Below are 8479 nucleotides of genomic sequence, written 5' to 3'. Positions count from 1 at the left end.
CCTTAAGAAGCTCCCAATCCGGTGGGGGAGATGACATGAAAACAACAGGCTGAATTGGAGATAAGCAACATAGGGAAGGCACTAGCATTAGAGGAGATGAGGAAAGACTTCTTGCAGAAGGTGAGATTGGAGCCTTCCTTGAAGGAAGCCAGGAGGTAGATCTGTTGAACCCGGTGAGTTATCAGGCTTGGTCTTACCACTTCCGGTGAATAATTGCATGATTATACATTAAGGAGGCTGACCTTGTGTGGCTTAAATACTGGCTCTGATGGTAATTATGTTGTTGGAATAAGTGTCTAGACTCCCAGGGTGACTGTTTTGAAGGGGACAACACTCATCTTGGTGGGTAAGTTATAATGTGTTAAAAAAAATAGTCCTATTCCTATTACTTTACATATCTGATGTGTATATTTGTGGCTATAGATGCAGGTAGCAAGCTATAAGTTTTAAAATTTAACTAAATATTGAAGACCATCTGTGAGAGAAGAATCACACACACAAAAAATTAAAGGATCCATTTACTTTTCTTTCTCAAGAATAATTTATTTATTAACGTAAGCAAAGGGCTGATTATAGATATCAAGTTTTAAAAAGTGTCAGTTCCAAAATTATTATACTTCTCGTTAGGAAGCCATTTTCAGTATCTGAGCCAGCTCAGTTGCATGGTGGATAGAGTGAAAGAAGACCTAAGTCTGATTTCTGCCTGAGAAGCTTATTAGCTCTGTGACCCTGGGCAAGTCACTTCACCTCTATTTGCCTCAGTTTCCTCAACTGTACAGGGGTAATGATAATAACAGCACCTACCTCACAGGGTTGTTGTGGAAATCAAAAGAGACAAGTTACGCAAAGCTCTATAGAAATGCATGCTGATAAAAGTAGTGATAAGAAAGTGTATCAGTGTTTTTACTTTGACTCAAATGTCAAGGATCTTGAAATTCTAGAGCTAAAAGCGTCCTTAGACATCATCTGTCGTTTTATAGATGAGGAAATGAATGGCAAGAGGAATGAAATGAAATGACTTACACAAGGTCAACCAGGATACTACTGGCAGAGCAGACATTTGAACTCAAGACCCTGACTCTTAGCTCAGTGTCTCTCCCCACCCCTACCCCCACAGACCATTGCACCCTGTTGACTAAATGGATGATGTGTTTCTTTGAGAAATGACCACAACCTTATAACTGTGTCCTGACACAATAAGGCAGCGTTTCTGCCATTAACTGGCTTGAAGTCATGCTGGCCTTCTGGATGGCCTCGTCTATAAAATGATGTGTCTTTACTAGATTCTCTCCAAGGTCTGTTGCCATTCTGAAGGACCAGGGAAAGGATGATAAACTGTACTGTCTCTCCTCTTCCATTGAATTGTGTTTAACGGCAGTTGATTAAAACATTCATTTGATGAATAAAGAACTCTTGAAAGGAATGAACCCCAGTGAAAAGCGCAGTCTACCAATTAATTGATGAATGTTGGTATAAGACCAGCAGGCCCCAAATTCTCCAAGATTTCTTTCGGAGCTTTAGAAAGAAACTTCATATTACTTGTACTGATGAAAAAATTTGGGGTTTTTTTTCTGCCAAAGTCCATTAGTCTTGGGCTTATTAAGCAACTAATTAATACAGTTGGTTTCCTGTTGAAATGCAGTGCATTATTCCATGAATTGCTAAATGCATGAAGCCTAACCATTTCTTCTGAAACATAGCTCTGTATAGGTTGGACCTTACTTAACAAACCAGCATTATGAAAGGGGTGACACATGTGTACCAGTCTAATTGTAAGGGGCCTTGCTCCCTTACTCCTGGGTGGTTTGGGAGCATGGATTGCAAAACTGTCCCGCAGCGTGTCATGTTTCACTTGTTTAGAGAAGGCAAAGTCCATTTTCCTCAGTTTTTCCATTTACCATTCCAACACTGTGAATATGCTGAGACTACTCAGTAAAAACATATCTATTTCACACCAACAAATTGTCCATCCTTTGAGATGAAATCTTTGAAAGACACCACGGAATGCATTGTGGGGATATAGAGGGTTCTGCCGAGACATCTTATTCAACAAGATTCTTTTTCTTCCCCCTCCCTCTTTTTTATAGATCATACTAAAGAGAAGAGGACAGTGTGCTTGGTTAGAATAAAGGACAAGGTCGTTAGCCATAATGTATATACTGTCACGCAACACACCCAGCCAAACCCTCAGCCGTAAAGCATCCACCTATTGCATGTTATCAAGATGAAAAGACAACATGGAAACCCACTGCACACTGTTGCCTAGATATTTTGTATATTGAATTGATATTTGTGCTGAGGTGATCTTAATGTCTAAAAGAACAACATTGTCTCTCTTTTCTAGCACAGAGAGATGCATATGTATTTTGGTATGCATCCACCTAGTTAATTTCCTACATACTCGCGCCATCTTGAAAAGACAGACTATGGTGTAACCATGATTCTATCATGTATTGGTACGTCTGTAGACCAAGATATAATTTTTTTAAAAAAATAAGTTTATTTCTTTCAAGGTTTACAAATAACAAAGGTGCACCTTGTATTTAAAATTGCCATTATAGACAAAAGTGTGCATGCACAGTCATTTTTGTTGAAGAGTAATATTTTTAATGTAATAGATTGTAAGAGGTGGTGAGGGAGGGATCTGACAGAGATGAATGTGCCAAGCAAAACCATAGCTGTGTATATTTTAAAGCACATCATGGCTTTAAGAACCATGTTGTTGAAGATTCTCATGAAGTGCCATAGACTGTACATCAAAGTAGAGTATTATTTCTTCAGTGTTATTATTTTCAGAGCCACGTTTCGTTGCTTACTTGCTAATACCGATCAGTCAAAGGGCACCATTCTTTTTTCGAAACCAAAGCTGTCTCAGAAATGGCCCATTTAACCATACAGTAACCATAGGCAGCACAAGACAAACTCTCAAATAAACACAGAAAACTCACACATACTGGAGATATAGAGAGAGATAGATATATAGAGATTATATATATAAAATTATTTTAATGCATTGTAGTGTAATATTTATGCATATTATACTGTATAACATGATACTTAAAAAAATAAAAAGGGAAATGCCATTTCTGAGACACGGTAACAGGAAAACAATGTTTGAGGAACTTGTTTTGCTTCTATTTATAGCCTCTGTCAAAAGTCAAAAGACTATAAATGCTTTGCAAAAATAGTTTCACTTTGTTTCCATTCTTCATTACAGTCACATTCAAAATGGTGACTCTAAACAAAGAGGAAGGCAGCAGCACTGTCATTGGATGCATGTTAAACCAAAATATAAAAAAAAAAAATGGTAAAGGTTTAATTAAGTAGTAATTGGGCGGGTTAAGTACTCGGGTGAATTTTATATGTGATTTTTTTTCTTTTTTTGTTTCTGTTTTGTTTTGATTAACTGCTTATAGCCTTAGAAAGCCTTTTACAAAATTAAAAATATATATAGATGTGCATTCAGTTTTTAAAAATAGATTCATCCAAAGGAATTCCTTTTTTCTTTTTTTCTTTCTTTCTTTCTTTTTTCGTGGGTTAGATGTTGCAGCTAGTAGAGGATATACATATATGTATATGGACGAATATATATGTATATGTATAATTTTTTTTTGCCTGTTCAGCAATTCTGAGCATTGCTGAAGTGGGGGCCAGGTCACTAGTAGTGTGGTGTGGAATGGAAGAGGAGGAGGTTCCGTTATAGAACCTTCCATACTTCCACGTTTACGGCAAGTTTTTATGCTCGAGAGATATGCTTTCTAGTATAAGAATGATGTGTTGATTTTACTGATTGTACTGTACATCTATTAAAGCCTTAGATTATTACATTACGGGTTGGACCCCATACCAATGTAATTTCAATCGTATTAAGAAAGTATAGGTGACTTCACATGTTATTGTAGTTAGTTTCATGATAGAATATTACTTATTTTCCTTGTTAAAATGTAGATTTTAATTTCCTACATTTATTAAAATTGTTTTCATTTTCTATTAACAATTGAATACCATTTCAGTTTATAAAATTTTGTTTTATTAGATTTTACTGATGAATTTTTCAAAAAACAAAAAAATTAGTTTTTTTTCTTTCATAACATACTCAGTTTTGAATTACATGTAGTGTCATATAAGGATTCGTATTATTGTTAACTAAATGATTTATATTTTACAGATTTAATATTACAGTGTAAGAATGTCAGTCATTGTTAGCTCTTGTCTAGTTTTCATTAAAAGAACAAAGATCTTTTATATGGATATCTTATAATTATATAATCATTGCTAAGTAAGAAGTTAAGTTGTTGCTGTGGCAACAATCCTGGCAGACAATTGAGTAATATTTTGATGATTTATTTTGTTTGTAATTAGTTATTATAAGAAAATCTAGATCCTAGATATTAGAATAAAATTTATTTTCTACTGTATCCATTTCAAATGTTAAAGTATTGTTTAAATATTTTTTGAAATCCCTGAATATCAGGCCTTGTTATAATTAAGCTGCATAATCGATAGATCAAGGGAATTTTTGTTGATAATCCAAATACTCAAAGTTTACGTAACAAGAATTTTAGTGTGTGCAAACTCTTGAGGGTTGATTATGCTGCAGTTTAGCATGTTGGAACATTGAGGAAAGAAGGTTGACTTTTTGCACTTCTGTATATAGTCAAAAAAAAAAAAGAGAGAAACCTGTATAATAGTGAGATCTTATTTTGAATAAAAACGTCTATAATTACAAGGAGTTTTGTTAAGGCTAATAAAAAAAAAAAATGACAGGCTGAGCAAAATTGCTTGCAAAAGTGGCAGAGTTAGCACTCCAAACCCCTCCCAAAAAAGTGGCTTTGCTTTTTGTGGACAGCTTGTAGTTTGCCAGGATTTTTTCAGCTGGAAAGATATGCCATCCTTCCGAGATCTCATGACTGACAACCGCTCCACTGGTCCAAATATGCCTGAAGATCATTGCCAAAAATAGCAGGTACTTATTTCAACCATTAAGGTTAAATCATGGATCAGATAGTCCTTACATTATTCCAAACTACTGCATGTTTAAACTATCAAAAAAAAATAAAGAAAACTATATTAAGAATATATACTATTCAAACCAGTTTCTGACAATTTCAGTGGTTTATTGTTCACAAAACAAAAATCTTCAAAATGAGTATTGACTCTCACAAAAAGTTAAAAATCATGAACAGGCAAACCAAACAGCACACCGTAGCTATTGTTGTTATGTGATTGTTTTTTTATTGCTATTAGTGAGCTGTTCTTTTAGCAGGTGAAAACAAACAAACGAATCAACTTCAAATTTCACAGTTTTAATTTTCAAAATCAGAAGTACGTAAAACAACGTTCTGCATCACGTTGTAATTTAAAAGTCACTAACCAAGTGATATTCGGCTGTAGTTTTATCGGTATTATCCAACAGTCACGCCAATCAGGTGATGACGATGTCGCACTTATTTGCAACCCTGCAACTTTCATCTGCTGAAAGGACAGACATGCTTGATTTTACTGTTATGTAATCACAGAATTCCTTTTGCTTGTAGTCGCTTTGAATTATGTATTCTGTCCTTGGCTGCCATTTCTTTCTGTGCTTCTTTTATTATTATTATTATTGCAATAGTTGACTTTGCTGTATGGAAAAATAAAGTAAAAAATTGCCCTAATAAAACTTCTCTTTCTTAATTATATTTTTATATTGGAGGTTAAAAGTTAAATTATTTTTGTTTGTGTCTGTTTTGTGTATTCCTCATATATCTTCATAAAAATTCTTTATACTCCAACTCCAACTCTTGGGTTTTGATATCACAGTTATAGGTAACACAGTCAGTATGTGAAACCATAAGAAATATCCCATACTCAGTTTGTTGCTCTCTTCACTCAAAGTGTTTGAGTTTCTATGAGAGTAGACAAATTTCATTCATGCATAAAATAGGAATCTCAATCCTAGTGCCTTACCTTTGTTTTCTAAAATATATATTTTTTAAAAATTGGTTGAAAAACAATTGTCTGATATTGACACGCTGAACTGTCACAGTTCAGTTTAGGTGCAACAAAGAAATATGAAAGGGAAAAAAAAAAACAGCATGTATGTCATTTTTGTCTCCATTTGATTTGGTTGTTGGATAAGCCCTCTTATCTTTTAGTGAAAACATGAATTTGAATGAGATGTCCAAAGATAATAGTTTAATGTTGGAAGAGTCACGGCACATAGATCAATGAATGTATCAAAGTTCATCTAAGACAAAAATCACCATGAAGGAGAGGCAGCATAGTAGAGTGGTAGGGGACCAGCCTTAGCGTCTCGATCTGATGCATGCACCCGTATGACCCTGGACAAGTCACTTCCTGGTGGAGTGAGTTCCCAGTAAAATCACAGGTCAGTGTCTCTATAGCTCCTATAAAAACACGATTGAAGTGAGGTTGATTCTCCTATTCAGGCTCTAAAAATGGTCAGTTTCACAAATAACTAGTGAAAATAGTTAAATGCAGAAAGAATGATGACACACCTCTAAATTCATTATAGATCGTTCAGTACTATGATAAATCAAGTCCACTACTCTGTGTTTGTCCAAAGTTTGCTGAATATTTTTGGTGTGTTAATTTCTTATGTCCTAAAAATGTTTGCGATTAAAAAAAAACATTCTAACAGTTAAGTTGGATTAACACAATTCTCTTCTTAGTCAAGTTCAATTGAACACTTCATTTTATACTCCAGATTCTCATCTGTTGTAGGACCCAGGCTTATAAAGAAACTGAAGCAGCATGGGAGACCATCTTTCTTAGTCTTTCATTCTTTGTATTTAGTTGTTGCCCACATGTAGATAGCCTCAGTTCTACATATGGGGTTAATCTGAGGACCTGAGTTCTAATCCCAGCTCTTCCACCTACTCACTTCAGTCACACACAATTTGACCTCTCTATGGACCTCATTTTCTTCATCTGTAAGATAAGATGGTCATACTATATGTTTTCTATAGTCCCTATCAGTTCTAAATCTGTGATCCAAATGGTTATGATTCATAGTGTATTTTATCAGCTCTTTATGGATTCACTGTTATTTGTGAAGATCTCAGGACATCGCTGAGACTAATTTTACTGGGGCCAAAAAAAGTGGTGGGTTGGATAAAGAGATCCTTCCAAATGAAAGGTACAGAGCTACTAACCTAGGAAACTCAGAGAACAGAACTAGGAACTATATCCAAGAAACTGATGCATGAAGGAGTGGTAGAATTATAAAATCTCCAAACAGGAAGGGAACTAAGAGAGAATCACACAGTTGAGGCAGCTAGGTGGTACTAGGTATTAGAGTGCTAGGCCAGGAGTAGGGAAGACCTGAGTTCAAATCTAACCTCAGATGCTTACTAACTGTGTGACCTTAGACAAGTCATTTAGCCTCTGTTTGCCTCAGGTTTGTCTTCTGCAAAGTGGGGATACTAACAGCACCTACCTTCTAGTGTTGTTGTAAGGATCAAATAAGATGATAATTGTAAAGTGTCTAGCACTGTGCCTGGCACATAGAATGCACTGTATAAATAAATTGTATTTGGGGTTCATGTGGATGTCGGAGTGAAAATCATTTATGAGAAACTTGCATACTGCCACATACATGCATACACCTTTGGGAAGTTCCCAATGCTCTAGTTCTCCAGCTTCCAACTGTGATGATTCTTGGCTGAAATTTGCACACATTTGCTGACCTGCAAAGGTGACTTGGGAGTTCATCATAAGTAAATAATATTTTTATGTAATGTTGGCAATGTCTCTGGTGATTGTCAACTCAATGTTGGTTGCTGGGGTGTCATTCAAACTCTTCCAATGCTATTGGGATGGTTATTTGAGAAGTGAGGGATGAGAAGATATAAGAGTGGATTTCATCATTCAAAAATTAACGATAACCTGCCTGCTCTTGAGAAGCAGCATGAATGAGATTTGGAAAACAAAATTAAGGAGTAGTAAGCAAAGCATCCAATAATCCCAATTATGAGTGGTAGAGAGGTAGATGAATGAATGAATGGATAAATAGATAAATGAATGAATGAATGAATGAAGGCCTTGCTCCAATGTCAGGTTGTTGTTTTCTCCTCTGGCCTGATAGATGGAGGACATATAGTCATTGATACATACTGCAAAGACTAGAGCAGTATAGACAAAGGAGAATACTTTTGGTCTCTTGTCACAGATCAAGCATTTATTAAGTGCCTACTTTGTGTCGGGCATTGTGCTAGGCATCAAGGATACCGAGGCTAAAGCAAAGGTCTTTGCTCCCAAGGAGGTGACATTCTACTTAGGATCACGTGTAGAGGAAGAAGCAGATCGCAGGCATTGTCTGGTGCTCCTTCCCCACCCCTTTCCTGCCTGTCATTATCCTGACTCATTTTTAATAAGAAATGTGATACAGGAATATTTTGGCTCAGAATATCCTATTTGGTTCCCTTGTATAATAAAATGGTGAGAGAGAGAGAGAGAGAGAGAGAGAGAGAGAGAG

At 35.8% G+C, this 8479-nt stretch overlaps 1 protein-coding gene across 12 annotated transcripts in view; it reads left to right on the top strand.

Moving 5' to 3' along the window:
* The window catches only part of MBNL1 (muscleblind like splicing regulator 1), a 253748-nt gene extending 249034 nt beyond the window's left edge, over nucleotides 1–4714 (top strand). For all 12 annotated transcript variants that reach the window (XM_027875810.1, XM_027875809.1, XM_027875815.1 and 9 more), the window contains one exon: nucleotides 2088–4714. The gene's annotated coding sequence lies outside the window, so the exon portion shown is untranslated. The remainder of the gene's footprint in view (nucleotides 1–2087) is intronic.
* Nucleotides 4715–8479: the final 3765 nt, after the last annotated feature.

The sequence above is a fragment of the Vombatus ursinus genome, unplaced genomic scaffold, assembly GCF_900497805.2.
Source record: "Vombatus ursinus unplaced genomic scaffold, bare-nosed wombat genome assembly UNPS02014810.1, whole genome shotgun sequence".
In the NCBI taxonomy this organism is placed as follows: domain Eukaryota; kingdom Metazoa; phylum Chordata; class Mammalia; order Diprotodontia; family Vombatidae; genus Vombatus; species Vombatus ursinus.
This window is presented reverse-complemented; position numbering and strand designations above follow the sequence as displayed.